Genomic DNA, 19,828 nt, shown 5'->3' on the forward strand with positions numbered 1-19,828 from the left:
AATTCAGGAAATTTATTGAGGTTCTAGAAACCTTCCAAGCACTAAGGCAGGGCCAAGAGCCAGAGGGGGTAGCCGGGGTGGGACTTCTCCCCGGTGATTAGTAAGGAGATCAGAAGACTGATATAGGTCTTTTTCCCGTAGTAGTTCGCCAAAACTGTAATGGGGGAAATTTTAGGCCTCTGTGAGAGGGTTATAATATTGTAATGGCTAAAATGTGGCTACAAGATTTCTGTAATATTGAACAATGGCCGCCAAGGAATTTACTTATGAAATTCCTAAAATGAACACTCAAGTCAGAATGGAGTTTATGGAGGTTTAATCACAACGGGAGTAGGGAAAAGGAGAGGGAGAGAAGGGGAGAAGAGAAAAGGGAAAAGGGGCTACTCAACCTCTGACCAAGGCAGAGGGAGTTTAGGCCTAAAGGCCCAGGTGGAAAGAATCAGTCCTTAACTCACGTGACCGATCTGAAGGAAAGCTGTCTGCGGGCGTCCTCTCTCTCCAAGCTCCTAACACCCACTCCCCTCTCGCTCTCTCCACAGGAAGTCAGCGAATTCCAGAGGCTGATCCCTACCTCACTTCCTGTGTCTCACAAATCCAATGGTTGGCTCTAGCTTGGCTTAGGACAGCCCAGGTGGGCAGTTAGTTATTTCTGATTTGTCATTGACTAGCACATGCCCGTGTAGTGTGGGTGTGCACAATTTTTGGGTGCTAGACCAAGATGGAGACTTTTAAAATTCACAGTGGTGAGGACCAATATATAATCAACCTGAAGTTAGAATCTATCTTCAAATTAAAACATTCTCTAAATACCAAAAAGAGGAATTTGTATTATGTACTAAAGAGGATGGGAAATTTCAGAAGATCACTGAGCAGTAGAATATCAGCTGTTGACTCAGTAGATAGAACCTTGGATTTCAAAAAGACTTAATTTCAAATCTTGCCTCAGATACTTGCTATTTGTGTGACGCTGGACAAATCAATTAACATCTGAATGCCTCAGTTTCCTCAACTGTAAAATACATTCACAATATCACTTGTTATGAGGATCAGATGAGATAATAGCTGTAAAGGTATTTGGCACAATGCCTGGAACATAGTAAGCACTTAATAAATGCCCATTTTGGGGAAGCATCTTTTGGGGTGATTCAAGGGAATCTGGAGGCACTGTCCTCAGAGCCCCAGAGTTTTGGCTCTGTGTGGTGTCTGGTGCTTGGCTCTGTATGGCGGCCAATGGTCAAGGATCTGTCTCTTTCCTGATTATGGGTTTGGTTTTGTGACTGTTTTGCTCGTTCTGCGTTTTTCCAAGTTGACATAAATGGAGGTCCCACCGAGATTCAAAGTTATGGCTGCCTAAGCCATCTGCTAGCTGACACCAGATGTGCAACGCCAACAGGTATCCATGGAGCCCTGGTCCTGATTCAGGTTAGCAAGTGGGCTGGGTAAATGAAAACTCTCAAACAACAAACTCTGGTCTCATGTATGTGGGAATCTCAAAACTCTCTAATGTCGGGGTTAAATGGGCAAATATGATTTTGTGTGGGCCCCAGCAGGACCCCAAATGGGGCTGCTGCTGAGTACCAGGTTATTGGGGAGCTATAGATGTGCACATGATTAGCAAGAGTTGCCTAACTCTGACCCTAACCATTTTTTTCTTTTTATCCAAAATGGGGTTCAGATCTACCTGTCTGAATCCTCTATACTCAGATATGTTTTTGGTCTTGGAGTCAAGGTTATTCAGTCCAAGGATTAAATCTAAGTTTTAGGTAACTGCTTTGATTCAATTTAAATTGATAAAAGTTCCTCATGGCATAAAATGGTATAGCTTAAGGTTTTTAAATGGTTGTGAATTTTTTATGAAAAACTTTCTCATAGAAACTTGATAACTTAAGTTCTGGAGTTCTTCTGAGTTTTGTCTATATTTTATTTTTTAATATATTCCTTAGCTCAAGGTTTCTCTAATAAGAACCTCAAAAGCTTGCCATTTAAATGTTAGCTGATAATGTCTGAAGCTGTATTAACTCTTGATTTCTCCCAAAAGATGAAATTTCAGGAACTTGTGATCTGAATGTCAGAATCTCTATCAGGAGACAAAAGAGGATTCAGGATTTGTAACTTTAAATTTTAGTCTTTTCCTTTAAAGTTTCAGGTGGATGTGGAGAATATTGCATATCAACAACAGTTAATTTTATGTTGCTAGTAATGTGATATATCTTTATTCAAGGCATTAACTTTTTATTTGAATGCTATAATTTCACATTTTTGTTAAGCTATTACTTATTACATCTAGAGGCCATGGCTTTTCTAATGAATGTGTATGTGTTCTGGAGTATAAGAAAATTAATTGGAGTTTGATAAACTGAAGACCTGACTAGTTGGACAAGAAATGTTTAGGAAATGCTTTGGGTTTAGTGGCAAAAGACCTTGAGCATTTTAATTGAGCATATTTGGTTTGGTATTGACTTGGGGGGCACAGAACCACTGGAGTGTTCATGGGACCAGGTCCTTGATCAGGAAAGAGGCAGATCATTGGTGATCAGCTGCCACACAGGACCAGGTGCTGGATACTTCCCAGAGTCAGGACTCTGGGCCTCTGGGGTCTCTAGGAGGGTCACCACCAAAGATGATTCTCTCCAAAATAATAGAACATCCCTTTTGGGGAACTAAAGACAGGGAAGTATGATTGGTTGGCTCTATCATGGCTACAAGGAAATGAGAAGTCCAAGACAGGATTATCTGGGAGAGGCTGATGCTTTACAATGGACACTAAAGAGGGAGTCCAGCCAAAGACTGGGTTACATGGGAGAGAAGTTTGGTACAACCAGAGAAACCTCTAAGACAAAAAGGCTGCAGAGAAAGTGGCAGTTGCAGAGCCCACAGACCCTGGAGACTGACTTGGGAAATACTGAAGAGACCAAGCCAAGATGACAGAGTAAACACCCAAAGCCCACCAACTCCACTCCAAGTGACCACAAAAGAGCAAAACACCTCAAAATGAATCAGCAGAACCAATAGAAGAAAAGGGAAGCAGGGCTCTGGCCAAGGACCATGTGGAGAGACAGCAAGAAGGTCTCATATCACTGGCATAAGAAAAGAAAGCACTAACCAAGCCTCAGCAGAACTCAGATGTGGTATACCACAAGCTGCAGGGGAAAGAGCACAGCCAGCTAGGTCTAGCCTCAGCAGGGTGAGAACAGCAACCAACACAATATAGAACAAGAAGCAATGGGAGGAAAGTGGCCCTGCAGAATACAGCCCAAGCAGATATGGGGCACACGCCAGCCCAGGTGATATTAGAAGGAACTCAGCCCAGCAAGGTCCAGTAGTGGCAGGACTTGGCAGAACCCAACTCCAATCAGCTGAACTGAAGCACTGCAAACTTACCCAAAGGAGGCCAACCAGGATGCCTCTGTAGAATGCTCAGTCTGAGACCAGACACTTGAGCCAAAATCAGGCACGGGGAAATTGCTGGAGAATTCTCCCTTTAACACAGGAATGGAGGTAAGCTTCGGTGTTGTGGAAGAGAGAGATATTGGAAAGGCCTGCAGCAAGACAAGAAGCAGTGGCTGAGTGGTGACCTCACTGTCAATCAAATGAAGATTCTGATTTGGAGTGTTACCAGGAAAGGCAGTTTGGAGCCAGACCAACTGCTGGCTGTATTCTGGGGACTTGGCTGAGGCTGGTGGCCTTTGAATCAGGGACCTGATTGATTTCCTGGTTGCCTCTGAATCAGGGAAGGAAGAAGCTGGTTTATCTCTCCAACTTGCTCTGTTTTATGATAGTGACTGACTGCCAGACCTATCAATCATTCCTCTCAAGTTGAACTCCATCCCAATATCCTCAAACTTGAGGCCAACCTGTAGTCTAGGGAAATCCTCATCCCTCTTACCTCCAGTCTCTATCTTTTCCTGTCTTCCCTTTACTTAGATAAAGAAGAGAGAAAGTATCTTCATTTGAGACAACACAAATTCACCCTGAGTGATTGAGAAAGAAGAAAGAAGTAAAGGGGGAGGAGAGAAGAGGGAGGCTGGAAGGGGGAGGAAGGGAGGAATAGAGGGAGGAGGGTAGGCAAAAGAAGATAGCTGCCTGATTTATTAGTTATCATTTACCCATCAAATATACCCTCCAATATTATCTATTACATTTTGGCACCCCTGACTGACTGAACTTTACAATCCCTAAAACAACAGCAAGATGCTTAAACAAGTGCTCTGTGGATTAGTTGTGTTGGCAGCTATTACTGGTTATTGGATCTACAACATCCTATACAGTAAAATGACCACCATGATTATAGATTCGGTGGAATACCTCGCAACACCATGATGTTCATACTACAGTGGCCATTCCAAAAAGAAACTATTATCTGGCAGATTATGACAGTGGTTTATATCATTCCCATGACACTGACCTATCTGAAGAACATCTACAGATTTGTGATCCCCAAACAGACAGCAAAGATAATGGTGGTGGATACCAACTTGGAAACCTTAGTAAAGGATATGTTTGAAGAATTTATGAAGGCAAACGGGCTAGACCAGATTAATGGCAAGGAAAATGGCCAGGCAGATAGTGCACCCAACAAGAAAGACAGAAAGGCAAAGAAATCAAAGGCTATTGTACAGGGAAATGGCAGTGACAAGGACACTAAGTCAACTAGTGAACCTGAGAAAATTTTTCCAACAAAAGATGTTACCAAGTTATCAAGTACAGCTGGTGTGTTACATTCAAAGGTACATAGACAGTTTACAACCCAGGAGTTAGATCCCCTGAAGAAACGGATTCCAAAATGTATCCACCAGCCCTATAAAGACTCCGAAAGAATTCAAACGTGCTTTCTGAATTTTTGATCCATATTTCCAATATTATCTATTACAGTATATAAATAAAATCAAGGGGGGAGTAGCCTATAAGTGACCAAAAGACATGGAAAAAAAAGTATTTCAACAAGAGTTGACTAAAATACAAGCTCAGAAGAGAACGGCAATACAAAAATTTTTTTAAATGTGAAAGCATCAAAACAAAAATAAAAAAAAATGATGCCAGGACCAAAAGGAACTCCTGGAAATACTCCAGAAAAGGATAGAAAGTCAAATCATTAAGTGGGGAATTGAGGAAGGAGCATATACTGTTGAGACTGTCTGCTAAAGGACTGGATCCCCATCAGCTGTTAGTTTGGTAACTTCCAGGAGAGTCCTTGGTTGCTGCCAAAGGGAGAGATGAACTGACTACTTGCACTACAGTGGCAAAACTGTCTTTGGGCTCTGGTCAGAACACATAAGGTCAATCATGGACTGGGACTTGAGCAGGAGACTGTTATGGGGCAATTTGCAATTCCATAAGTGCATGTTCAGACTAACATTAGATGAGTGTAAATTTTCAATGCTCTCTTCCCACGGAGCACTTCAGGGTATCAATAATCTTTTCACATGCATAATAGCAACTTACTTCTTAGTAGTGTTATGTATAACAGAGTGCCATAAGAATAACAAAGTTCCTGACACATAGTAGGCTCCTAAGAAAGGCTTCTTGGATTTATGCTCAAAGCTTTCAGTCATAGTCTTTTTTGTGGGGCACTGAGAATTTTGCATTTTAAAAGTCAAAATAATTTTTATGATTATTATGTACTTAATAATATTAATATTAATAACTAATAAAATTAATATTAATACCTTAATATGTTTTAAATGGATACATGTAAATCAATGCCATCTATGTATATCAAGTGATTAATAAATTATTTGGATTCACCTACTTTAACTTTGAGGCCATGATGTTTCTATTTAGGAGAGATCAGTGTTTAAGGCTAGGCAGAAACATAAAGAGATTAAAATATTCATCTAAAAGCTGACATATTTCATATCCTTTTTGTGTCTTCTTGAAAGTATTCTGTTGGTCATATGTTTCAACAGGAATAATTTTCCAAATAAATAGCACAATTTAATTTTCTAATTGTGGATGTATATTTTACATATTTGAAATATACTAATAAGCTATGAATATGAACTGAAAAAATACTCATTTTCCCCTTCATTTGAATGTTTTTTCATTGTTTCTTTTTTTCATTTGATAATAATTACAAAATTCTTTTTAGTAATGTCAAACTCACTCTAATAGAAAGGCTCACTTTTTTTAAGTGCCAAAAATCTGAGTATTGTTTTCCAGGTTGAAGTCACAGAACACTTCATTCATTGAAGAATTTAAAATGACTATCACTCAGAGGGCAATGGAGAAGTGCTCTGTAGCTTTGAGCAAGCTACAAAACATAATAAAGAGATTCTATAAAAAGCAAGTGGCTAAAATGCTTTGTATTAAGCTTATATTTAGGATGTGCAAGTCATTTTATTTTAACACTTGGTATAAGCTTAAAATCAAGACATTGACTGCTCTCAACGAACTCACATTCTAATAGAAGTTAGCACATAAAAGAAATTTCAGTGAAAAGTCAAATAGAAATATCCATTAACGTTCAGCATCAAAGCAAGTGGAAAAGCACATTTATTAACAACATTTCTATTGGCAAAATTATTCCCATTTCTGATGTTGAACTACTTGATCGGTCCAAGTATTTTGGTGGTGAGAACTTTCTGTTAGGTCTTTATCTTGCAGCAAAGCATAAGCAGAGACAATTAACAAAATTCATTTCCACAAAGGTTGTTTTCCTGGACATGTAAAATGGAGATTTGAACCCTAGACTTCAATCCCCAGAAGTCATTGGCATTTCCCAGAATTCCCTATAATCTCACCTGAGTCTCCACTTGGGCGAGATCACAATTAGCATTTAAACTGGCAGCAATGCCTACCTCGCCCTCTTCTATGCTTTTCTATGCTCTTCTATGCTTGGCTCTCCATTGCAATGATGTAAGTAAGCTTTTGAATGGGCTTATCAGTCCTAGGTACGTGGTTTTTCTTATTTGTATTTCTTTATTCCTTGATTTCTAATAATCTTTAATAAACCTCAAAAATATAATACTTTTATTAGAGACTAATTTAATGTTTACAGACAATAGTATCAAATGCTAGGTTGCAAACAAGACGGGTAGCCTAGTGGGAGGATTAGGAGGAACTGATGTTCTTAGAATTCTTAAATTCAGAGTCCTGGACTATCTCCACTAAGGAATTAAGAAAGATGGCAGTGAAAGTGCTGTAGATGCTGGTAGTTTATCCTATCTGGCACTTGCTGTCCCATTTCTCCCCTAAGGTACTTTGCTGACTTAGCAATACTGGCTTACCTTCTGTGTCTGTGAGAACTCTCAGTAGGGGTGGTGATAAGGATGGTCTGTACCTTCTCTACAATGATTGTTTCAGTTAACAATGACTATGAAACCCTTTTAGGAAGCTTGGTGATGTAGAAAACAGTGTGCCATCAAAGAGAGGTAAAATTTTAAGTAAAAAGTAAAATAAAAGAGAAAGAGACAGAGACAGAAGGGGGGGGGTGGAGAGACAGACAGACAAACACAGAGACAGAGACAGAGAATATGAACATATAACCTGAGTATTCCAGTTACTCTACCTCTATCCTTGAAATGTCAGGTGTCAATGAGGGAGACCAAAGCAGTCTGGGTTGACACATTTTGTACTGTGATTCTTTGGGACCTTTGTGGTTACCTTATGAGAGGACATGGAAAACAATTGCATAGCATCAGTAGGCAAAGATGGGCTTTAATTTGCAATACTGGAGGGTCTTCTTGTCTCCAGAAGCCTCTCCCACTGTATCACATCCTCCTTTTAAGGATCAAACTCAGGATTTTCAGATTACAAGACTGACATACTGCCTATTGCACTAAAGAGTCACTTGGCTTGGGCTTGGCCCTACTTGACAGAGATTGTCTTTACCTTAGGGTGCATTATTCAGTCTAAAACTGCTAGCCTGAGATTACCTTCAGGGTGGATTCTCACAGGAACAGGGAACAAGAACAGGTTTTGGGGTCTCCAACTTACAAGCTAGTCCTAAAACTTGGGGTGCATTAGATTTTACTAGGCTATAAGTTTGGGGCTTCTAGATTCCATGTAGATATAGCTAACAAATATCAGAGACCATATTGGAACTCAAGAAGTTGAATTTACCTGAATCCAGATCCATTGGCATTCTACATACTCTACCACCTAGCTGCTCCAGGGAACATTTGATTACATATTAATTATGACTTCACTATGAACATTAGAAATCCATAATCATTTCTTCCCATTTATTTAAATGTGTAACAAATATGTGAGAACTTTCTAGGACCCAGATATATTTTCCACATCTCTTCTGGCAGTATCATATGAATCATTCTTAAATGAATTAGTAGAACTAGATAGGATTTATCTATTTGATATTGCAACAGATCCTCTGCCTTATTCTCAATCTAAGATCCAAGAAAGTAGCACTCTCTTCCTTTTTGGAAAATACATATTAATAGTGTTAGTGTAATTGCGAATTAAATAGGAAAATAACAGGATATTTGTCATCAGATGAAATTCAAAATACATAAAGATCTCCTTGATAATGAACAGCATTCCCCATAATCAATGCCCTAAACTTTTAAAATAAAAACATTTTTTTGAGAAAATTATTTATTAGCCTTATAATTCCCCTTATTGTGTGATCTGTGCTCCCTTCTCACCTCATTGAAAGTGACTTTCTCTTCATATCTTCCAATTTTTCTATTGCAGGAAAATTTTCTTATGCCTTTCCTTTGTTGGTTCTGCCACTCTAGTGTTCATTTTGAAGGTTTTCAGAGATTCCAGCTCTCTCGCCTCTAGTCCACCATCTTGACACCGCCTTTCATAGTCCTAGACCATAATTCTCTCAAATTATTTTATTTTCTTCTTACTTCTTTTAATCCAATTTTGACTTCCACAAATGTTGCCATGATGTTTACATGGGAAGGATCTACTGTAAATATCCCTAGTAAGAGAGAAGCCAGAATACTGAATGGGTAAGTTTTACCCTCAAAGGTTATTTGCAATTTCTCAATGTTGCTAAACTCTGCATCTTTTTCTTCTCTTCTTGACCAAGCCCAAACCAGAATCCTGCATAGTAGAGATATTTTGATAATAAGTATCTGTCAAGGAAATCTCATAATATCCTAGACATTCGACAATCTTTTACTAGTGTAAGAGTTAAATTGTAATGATTTTACTGAAATATATGCTCAAAGACAAAAAAAAAAACTTTAATAGCTTTTATTTACAAAGAGGTGGAAAGAGTGAAAGTAGAGAAATGCAAAAGGGTAGAGAAGACATTAATAAACCTATCTAACTAAATAGTGTTCCAGTGCTTGACTCAGCCAAGACTTATCAACCTTCAACTGTAATTAAACTATCTCCAGAAGACAGGAAGAGAAAACCAGCTATCCACTCACCCAAGTTCCATCCAAGAGGCAAGCCAAGACAATGATTGGAGCTGAAGGTGATTCCTGAGGCTGACTATCTTCTTTGAGCCTACCTTCTTCTTGAAGCTGACTTCCTTCTTGGAGAGACTCTCTTCTTGGAGTCCACTCTCTCTAGTCTCAGAAATTCAGGGCCTTTTATAGTGGCTTCTTGTCTCTTTCCCTCTTCACAGGGGTCAATCACAGTTTCTAAATTGTCTAAGACTGAAACTAGTTTGTACCTTCTGGACAGGTGAACACTCATCAAAAGGGTTCACAGTTTCTGAGGACATGAACTCTTAATACAAGTTTCTGACTGTGTGAGTTAGTGTATAAATGGAAATTTTGAACCTTTGACTTCATTCCCCAGAAGTCCTTAGTATTTCTCAAAATTCCCTATAATCTCTCCTTCGTCTCCACGTTGGCAAGGTCACGTTATTGGTATTTAACCTGGCAATAACTCCTCCCACATCCTCTTTGGCTCGCAGCCAGCAGTGATGGTGGTAAGGTGGGGATTTTAAAAATGGCTAACCAGTCATGGTCATGTGGTTTTTATTTTGTATCTTCTTTATTCCTTGATTTCTAATGACCATCTAATAAACCTCCTAAAATATAATATTTTATTATTAGAGATTAAATTTTATTTTTTTACATTTGATAAAAAAGGTGGAGCTCTCCAAGTATCTTTCTGGCTTCTCACCTATGACTAGGTGGTTTGTGAATTCACTAAGTGGTTTGAGAGCTCTTCCACCTAGTTCAAGCCTGTGTTGATTCAAAGTTATTGTTAACCAAAGTGTTAAGTCCATGTAGGCAAAGAAAATAAAGGATTTCCTTTCCACAAATGTAAACTCAGAGAATAAAGAATTCCCTTCTACACTTGATTTATCTTGATAACTTTTCTTTCCTGATAATCTTCAGAGTACACAGTTTTAATTTAGTGACATTCACATAGTCTTTTTTTTAAGTAGTCCTATACACTCAATAAATTATAAAAATTAATAAGGGTCATAAAACACAATAACCCCAATCTCTTAATACCAGAATCTGAGAAAATAAAGGATTTTTTATGATTTACATTTAGCAATAAAAATAGTGGACAAAAATTATTTTAAGACAACAATCTTTGTTCCATATATTGTACTAGTTAGTTGTTTAAAAATAAATTTCAATGTTTATTCTTTTGTCTTGATGGACACATCCCTGCAAGACAGAGCTCTCTAGAGTTCCTAACTAGAAAGCCTGAGGAAGGAGCAGAAACAAGTGATGCCTTTACTATCAGAAGCAACAAGTGTCTTTACTATAGAAAGTATTTTAGGATGTATCTTTTAAGTTTGTCCTTTAAAAAATGTTCAAAACTGTAGTCTAGTGATTTAGGAATAAGTTTTATGACCCTTAAGCTAGGCTAATGGCCTCTTTGACTATTCCAGGATTTCTTTCACAAGGAAACATTGGGGTGCTTTAATTTGCATTCTTAAGCCCCTGACTCATTCTGTTTAATTTGCATTCAAAGGAGTCCCTGCCTGAGGAAGAAAGGTGGGCTAGAAGCTTTGGAAGTTATCAATCTCCCAATCAGCTCTGCATGCAGACTAAAACCTCATTTCAACTCTTGATCTTTCTCTTAAAAAGGTTAATTTGGAGGATACCAGCTTCAGGAAGGCTGGACTGTGATGGGGTGAATGTGTCAGGATGATGTCATTTAACCTGAGGGTTATATTTTCCTATAAATAAGGGGTTTTCTAGTAAGCTGGAGCCTTTCTGCTTTTTTTGTTTTTCTGGACACCTTTTTCTCTATTTCTCAATAAACTTTTGCATTTGAAATGGCTTCTGGTTCCTTGAATAGTGGCTAAAGAGGGTATACTTTGAAATTTTCAAGATCCCCTCCATTTCCACTTTGGAGAGGAACTAGGTTTGAGGGGATCATAGTTCACATAACTAGAGGGGAGCAGAGTAGAGTGCTTGTGTCCCTCATCCCTCACCTGTCCCTCTCCCCAAGTGTGACTATATCACCCACCCACCCTTGCCCAATAGTCCCCTGGGAATGCTTCCTCCCTCCTTTGGGTGGAGTAAGGAGGGGAAGCAGGGTGTGCCTAGCAATCAGTGGGGAGAGGGCCACAGAATGTGGTCTACAGGAGGGGGGATGAGGGAGAAGGGGGTGGCGTGGGCACACCACTGGACTTGGGGTTGGGGCAGGGATGCTGGTACAACATCTTCAAATGGTTGCCCATCTCTGATTTAGGAAATGAGATGCTAAAACTCTGAGGATTCTAAATTATAACGATGAATCTCTAACCCTTTACAAATTCTTTTAGATTATTTTAATGAGTTCCTAATGAGTAGAATTTTCTGTGGACCACAGAAAAATTTAGATGTCATTTCCATCAAGTAAAAATTTAAATGAAAAATTGCAGGAGGACATACAATGATGTCTTTGGGAAAAGAATTAAGTATGTTCCATAGCCATTTTACCACTTCCTAGAGGAGTGTGTAAGGAATTCAGGGATGACTAGTACTTATATGAAGGTTTGCTGAGTAATTTTGTAGGGTTGCTTATTCTTTAGTTTCTGCCTTTCACTCGATTCTCACCTGTGCCAACAGGAGTAAGGTGGCTATACACTGGTAAAACTGTCTGGATAGCAGGGCTAAAAGAGAATAATCAACAGGCCTTAAACCAATCAATGAATTATGGGGATATCTACATCAAACGTGTAAAGATTCCCTTCAGCAGAAGGAGAGGATAAGAACAATTTGTTCCAAAGACCACAATGGCAGCTAAAGCATATTGTGTGTCACAATTAGAATTTGGTCAGACATTGAAGATGCCAAGACGTCCCAACTTTTGTCTTATCGTTGGACTGTAATGACTGGAAGATTGTGCAACTACTTTGTGCAACTCTGCCTAATTTAAATCTAATTCATGTGTGTCGAGACATCACTTTGTGATACCATTGTTCCTCTTAAAAACAAAGGACAAGCAACAGGACCACTTAGATGAAACTCAATTCACTTATAGTTCTTGAAATGCAGAGTAACAACAATGTATTATCCATGCAGTAACCTGTAAACCCATAGATCCATCATCTCATCAATATGCCTCATCTCTCCATCAGAACAGATTATAAACCATCCATCCCTACTTTTTTGGTGCTTATGCTTCCAATGGTCCTCCAACCAGTGGATGTTTTCCTCTTGGTCTTTTAATATTTCCTACAATAATATTGACTATTGGTGATGTAGAGATAGGTTGTGGAAACAAGAATCTCTGGAGATCTGAAACTGAGTTTCAGACACAAAGCAATAGAGAAATTCATGTTGGGATTGAACAGGGCTGTAACACAGCAAACTGGTCACTTTGATGAACGAGGGTAACAGGTGTCAACAAAGATATGTATGTTTGAAAAAGCATCTCTACTGGTTATATTGCAAGAATGAGAGAGACAATGGTGAGACCAACTTTTCAACTGCTGTGTTCAGATGTCAGGACAAAGGGACGAGCCTTACAGAAAGCTGCATATTTCTCCTCTCACTCTTTAGGTTGGGGAAATTGTCCTTTGCTATTTATTTCATCCATCATTCCAAACCCTTTTTCTGTGATTTTGCTTATTTATCTGTTACCAGAGCCTTCTCTCCACTTTCCTATCCCTCCTAGAGTCCATCATTTCCTATAAAGGAGAAGTATTAATAATAATAGTTATTATCATAATTAGCATTTATTTAGTGTTTATTCCTTAATAGGTGCTGTACTAAGTAAGCCCTCTGCAAATATTATCTCATTTGAACTTCAAAATACCTAGGGTGTGCAGGGGTTATTATTACCCTCTTTTACAGGTGAGGAAACTGCCAGGTTATTGTGAATTGAAGTCTAGCATTCTATCCACTGTGCCATCTCACTGCCACCTCCCCTATGAGGCACCTACTGCATTCCTGCACACATTGGCATATTACATTGTATTTATTTGGTCTATATTTTATATGAGTGTATAGGAAATGTTTGAGATATAGGAAAACATGGTTTTAAAACTCTGAGGTATCACCTCACACCTAGAAGATTGGCTAAAATGACAGCAATGGAAAGTAATGAATGCTGGAGAGGATGTGGCAAAGTAGAGACATTAATACATTACTGGTGGAGTTGTGAATTGATCCAACCCTTCTGGAGGGCAATTTGGAACTATGCCCAAAGGGCACCAGAAGACTATCAGCCCTTTGATCCAGCCATAGCACTGCTGGATTTGTACCCTAAAGAGATAATAAGGGAAAAGACATGTACAGGAATATTCATAGCTGCGCTCTTTGTGGTGGCCAAAAATTGGAAAATGAGGGGATGCCCATCAATTGGGGAATGGCTGAGCAAATTGTGGTATATGTTGGTGATGGAATACTATTGTGCTGAAAGGAATAATGAACTGGAGGAACTCCATGTGGACTGGAACAACCTCCAGGAAGTGATGCAGAATGAAAGGAGCAGAACCAGGAGAATATTGTACACAGAGACTGATACACTGTGGCACAAACAAACACAATGGACTTCTCTAGTAGTAACAATGCAATGATCCAGGACAATTTGGAGGGACTTAAAAGAAAGAACAATATCCACATTCAGAGAAAGAATTGTGGGAAAAAGAGACACAGAAGAAAAACAATTGCTTGATCACATGAATTGATGGGGATATGATTGGGGATGTAGACTCTAAACAATCACCATAGTGCAGTTATCAATAATGTGGAAATAGGTCTTAATCACTGACACATGTAAAAAGCAGTGGAATTGGAGGAGGGAAAGAACATGAATCATGTAGCCATGTGAAAATATTCTAAATTAATTAATTAAATAAAATTATCTCAAGATAAAAACAAAACAAAACAAAACAAAAACAGACAAACAAACATAGGTTTAAGAACTACTTCTTATATATACTGACAGTGAGCCTGAGCACATCCAGTCAACTCAAGGTGCCCCAGCCAGATCTGTAGTGCAACTGAATTTATAAACACTATCTCCTTAGCAGGAATTCTCAATATCAGTGAAATAATAGTTTTGGTTTGGTTTGTTTTTTGCAGAAGAAAAAAATTGTATGTATGTACATGTAAATTTACATATGAAAATATGCTTTCTGTACATTGGATTTAAGCCTTTGAGGACAAGGACTATTTCTTTTTTGTCATCATGTCCTCAATTTCTAGCACATAGTAAGCCTTTAATAATGCTGGTTGATTGACTGATTATAGTTTTAACTTCAAGGAACCAGCTGCTGCCACTGAATTCTTCAAAAGTGCCAAGAAACTCACTATCCCTTTAACACTTCTCTAGTCTAAAGTTGTCAGACTCAAATAGAAATGATGCATGCTGTGTATTGACTTAAAAACCCCATAAAATATAGTTACTTTTACTTTGTATTTTTTATATTTTATAATTATTTATATTATATTTATTTTATTTATATTTTATATTATTGTCTTAAAATATATGTTATATTTAATTTATTTTTTAAAACATTTCCCAATAGCATTTAAATCTGGTTCAGAGGTTCTTGGAAGCTTTGCAGCATGTGTGGCCTCCAAGTCCCAACCTAGACCAATGTGTACAGACTATGTCTAACTCTGAAATGAGCTCCTGAATTGAAATTCCATCCTGTTGCCTTTGGGGACATTAAAAAAATGCCATTTTCATGAAGTTAAATTCAAAAGTCCAAATCCTCCTGTGATTCCCAACTCAGACATCAGACTCAGAGGCTGACCTTTGAGGTTTTCCCTACAGATTTATCAAAGCAATCAAGATCCAGTTAAACAGTTGCTCCAAGTAGAGCATGCCTTAAGGGATCTCTAGGGAAGTGCCATGTGATTTGGTAGTCATTCTCCTTCTTGCTAAAAGTAAGACTGGCCTTTGCCTTGTGCTCATCAAACCGTACCCAGCACATCCATCAAGGTGCTTTCTTTTGAACATATCAAATATAATGAATTGTCATTCCCCAACTTGATATAAGCTCAGCTTATCATAATCATAGTATACCAGGATCACAGGTAGGTGCTTCAATGGATAGAGGCCAAGCCAGTCACAGACACTTTGTACCTGTGATCTCTGGGCAAGTCACTTCATGCCTGCCTCAGTTTCCTTATCTATAAGATGGTGATAATAATATCACCTATCACAGAGCTATTGTAAGTAGCAAAAGAGAAAACTCTGTAAAGCATAATTTAAAATAATTTCTTGCTCTCAGTAAGCACTAATTAAATGTTAGTTTTTGTTAATAATAATCATATTTAACATTTAAAGACTAGAGGACCATAGAGGCTGTCTCATATAATATTCTCCTGTTGAAGCTATGGAAATGAAGAATAGAAAGTTTAAGTGACTTTTCCAAAGTCAGAGTCAATGGGTTTGAGATATAATGGAGATGATAAAGTTTATTACCTACAGAAGGTTCATAAGGGCTTTTTATTCCTTGTTTAGATCATATATATGAGAACTTGAATTTATTTGGTTCAGTAGAATGTGTTTCATTCATTATTTTGTTTTTAAAATAATATTCAAATTAAAATTATTATTTTAAATTCAGATTTTTAAAATACCTTTCCAACCATCTTAGAATCATTATTGATTCTAAGACAGAAGAGTGGTAAGGGGTAGGCAATGGAAATTAAGTGACCTGCACGGGGACTACACAGCTAGATAGTGTCACAGGCCAAATTTGAAACCAGAATCTCTTCTCTCTGGGCCTGGCTCTCTATCCACTGAACCACCTAGCTGCCTCTAAGATTCTTATGTAAAGGTTGTCACCCAATCCAGAATAAGATGTATGATATGGTCAAAAGAGCAACTCTCTCCTCGTACTCTAGACGCCAATATTATCATTTCTAAGTAGTTTTGTCATCTTGGGCAAGTCTCAAAATTTGGGGTCTTTGCAAAATACAGACAACTAGGATAAAATATTTTTTTCTGAATCTGCAGTTTCGTTTCTCTCAGAAACTCTTCTTCAGGAAACTTCTTCCACCAAGGTTGATGAACAATTTAAGAGTTTTCTTAGATAATAAGGGACTTACCCACAATAACTGAAGATAAAGCATTCTAATTCCAAGATTAGTTTACTAAAAATGACAATATTCAACATTGTAATTTTTTTCTGGCCATCATTTAATGTGATTAATTGAGTTGAACAATTGAGCATTTAGCCTTGCCATGATGGGGAATCATAGATTGCTTGTACCTTACAACTGGAAGGAAGTTGAAAGAGTAGATGAAGGAACTGTGCTCAGAAGAGTGATTTCTTAGTTAATAGTCATAACTGGTTCATAGGAGAACCTAGACCAGAAGCCAACTCTCTTACCCTACATTTCAGCACTCTTAATTCTACTATGTTCCAATATAAACATTTCTAATAGCCCTATATAGCCCTATATCATATTAGTTGCAACACAATTGTAAATATTTTATATCCCGCCTCACAGTTCAGCACTCTTAATTCTAATGTCCCAATATAAACATTTCTAATAATGTTATAACATATTAGTGGCAACATAATTGTAAATATTTTATAAAGATTTCTATACCAAATAATCGGCTAATGTCATTGTCAATGGCTAGAAATAAGTCATGCTGAGGTTTTAGAACAAAAGCTCCAGTGACTGTCCCTTCTAATCTTTATACAGATTCTATGACATGGTATGAAAATGGATATGATAATATGAATAATCAGCTGAGAATCATGCTTTTCATATAAAGTATCCCCATTAGCATCACATGGATGCTACTTAATATTCATAATCATCATCACTTCATTGATTACCACTATCATAACGAGGACTCACTTCAGAAGCACTTAATGTCCCTCAGTGTCAGTCATAATAGAAATAATTGGGTTTGGAGAGGTTGCAAAACCCTATCCCCTTTAATAACCCAGGTCCAAATTCCATGCCCAATCATAGACAAGGGAATTCTACTTCAGAAGTGTCTGCTTACACTGGCTTAGGGGCATATGGCACTGTGCTGCTGCAGCTGTTCCATAGCACAGGCACAGATGTCAGATTTGTTATCACATTTACTCTCCTCTTTCTGCTCCCATTTTTATTATAGGAAGAAGATAGTCATGAGGTTTAATCTAAGATGGTTCCTCTGGTTGAATTAAGGCTAACATGACTGCTTCAGCCTTCCAGGAAAGTAACAGTGAGAGGAAGTCAGGCACACAAAGGAGATTCTTGTGCAAACTACTAACATCTTATTAAATTAACTTATAAAAATTAGGATAAGCTTAAAAGTAACCTCTCAGATGGCCCTTGCTTCCAGTTCCTCTATGAGAGCACAAGTCAAATCTCCATTCTTCCCTGTGTCCTAGACACAGTGGTGAATCAATCATTTGATAAACATTTATTAAGCACCTACTCAGCAAGAGACAATATGCTAAGCACTAGGAACTCTACTCTCAAGAAGCTTACATTCTAATGGGGGAAATGACATAGATCTGGGAAATTGTACACAGTATGAACTATAAACAATCATTAGAAGAAAGGGATTAGAATTAATGGGGGTTGAAAAAGGTTTCCTAGAGGATAATATTTTAGTGTAACTTAAAGTCAGGGAAGACAGGAGAGGGAGATAAGGAGATAAAGAGGGAGGAAGTCTATGAAAATGTCTTGATCTGGGAGATGGAATTTCTTGTTTGAGGAACAGAAATAAAACTAGTGTCAGATCTCAGATTATGGCAGGACAAGGATGTTATCCTTTAAAGAATTATCTAGGAAAGCAATCTCAATTTAATCACTTTCCTTTTCAGTATAGAAGGTACCAAGCAACATGTCCTTCCAGGAGATGAAGTCTCAGCACAACTCAGTCCATGCTACCTGCTTGCTTATTTTAATCTCTGCCCCTCGCACACTTGACTTTATTGAGAATTGGATATTTTCTGTGCCACACTAGTTCTTGCTACTATTCTTCCTTTTTATCTCTTTATTCATTATACTCATGCCATCAAGAAATAATAATTCAATATTTTATCACCTGACAAAAGTATTTTACTTTATAGTTATTTTCAGATTTTTTCAAATTATCAGAATTCCTGATTTTTTAATATTTTTATCATTAAAATATTATTTTGAATGAGGGGGAGAGAGAGAAAGAAAAAGAAAGAAATGGAGAGAGAGAGACAGAGAGTGAGACTGAGAAAAGTTAGAATTATGTAACAGAAGACATAAATAAAAACTTATTTAAAATAATGTATAGAGGAAAGAGAATATATTCTCTTAGAGTTCCTTCTTCTCCCAATCCTTTATATCTCACAACACTCAGCTATCCTTCCCAATTATCTCTTCCTTCAAATTCATCTCATATGAAGAGATGTTCCTTCTTCTTGCCAAGAAAAGAACCATTTAGCTACATTCTTTATCTCTCCTCTCCTGCATTCTCCTAGGTTGTCTCCACTTTCATTATCATCTTAGTTCTTGAGGCTTCATTCCATCTTTGTCCACAGGTTCCTTTCCTGATGTCTCCAAATATGTTAACATCTCACTGATTTAAAAAAATATATATACTTTGACTAGTCTAAGTAGCTGTTGTACTATTATTTTTCAACTATTTCTCTCTCCTCAGTTAAATTCAGCAAGAAAGCAATTTCATAGTTGATTCTATTTCTCATTTCTGTTATTTCTAAATCCACTGAATTTTGGCCTCTTACTTCATAATTCAACTGAAATTATCAGAGAACTTTGGGACAATATGAATTTTAATGACAAAGTTTATATATATATATATATATATATATATATATCCCTCTCTCCTTCCCCACTCAACAAGCCAAACCTTATATTAATGAATATAGAAGCAAAGTAAATAAAAAAGACAATTGACCACCACAATGACTGAGCCTTTTGTATATACAATATGCCATCACCACCTCACCTTTGCTAAGAAGGGAAAAAGGAAAGAGAATAAACATTTACATATCATCCACTACATCCTAGGTACTGTCCTTACAAATGTCCATTTTACCCTCATAATGACCCTGTGAGATAGGTCTTTTTTATCATTCTTTTACAGCTGAAGAAAATGAGGCAGAGGTTAAGCAACCTGTAGTGTCACATAGCTAGAAAATATTTTAATCAAATTTGAATTCAGGTATTACTGACTCTGATGGGAGACGTAGTATTTTATCTATTGTATTCACAAATGCCTGGTGGATATACAACTTTCTCAATTCTTCTGAATGCTAGAATCTTAGTCATGATTACATAATGTCTTTTTCTTTGCTGTTATTACTTCCATTTATTTTATATTCATCATATATATTGGTTTATTTTACTTCTTTGTATCAGTTCATACACATTTTCCATGCCTCTCTGAATTATTTACATTTATTTGTTTTACCAAAATTAAATGACATTATATTAATGAAGTACCATTTATTTAATCATCTTCCAACTAATTGGCAACTATTTTGTACTGAGATTCTTGAAATTGTGAAAAATAAATAATGCTATGAATGTTTTGAAAT

At 37.4% G+C, this 19,828-nt stretch overlaps 1 long non-coding RNA gene across 1 annotated transcript in view; it reads right to left on the reverse strand.

Annotated features, from left to right (window-relative positions):
- Positions 1 to 746: 746 nt before the first annotated feature.
- LOC103100911 (uncharacterized) overlaps positions 747 to 19,828 on the reverse strand; it is a 48,242-nt gene continuing 29,160 nt past the window's right edge. Inside the window, exons 4-5 of the long non-coding RNA XR_008912881.1 lie at positions 8,604 to 8,887; positions 747 to 3,539 (exon numbers count right to left, since the gene is read on the reverse strand). This is a non-coding gene — a long non-coding RNA (uncharacterized LOC103100911). The remainder of the gene's footprint in view (positions 3,540 to 8,603; positions 8,888 to 19,828) is intronic.

This window comes from Monodelphis domestica, chromosome 6 (assembly GCF_027887165.1).
Source record: "Monodelphis domestica isolate mMonDom1 chromosome 6, mMonDom1.pri, whole genome shotgun sequence".
NCBI classification, from domain to species: Eukaryota; Metazoa; Chordata; class Mammalia; order Didelphimorphia; family Didelphidae; genus Monodelphis; species Monodelphis domestica.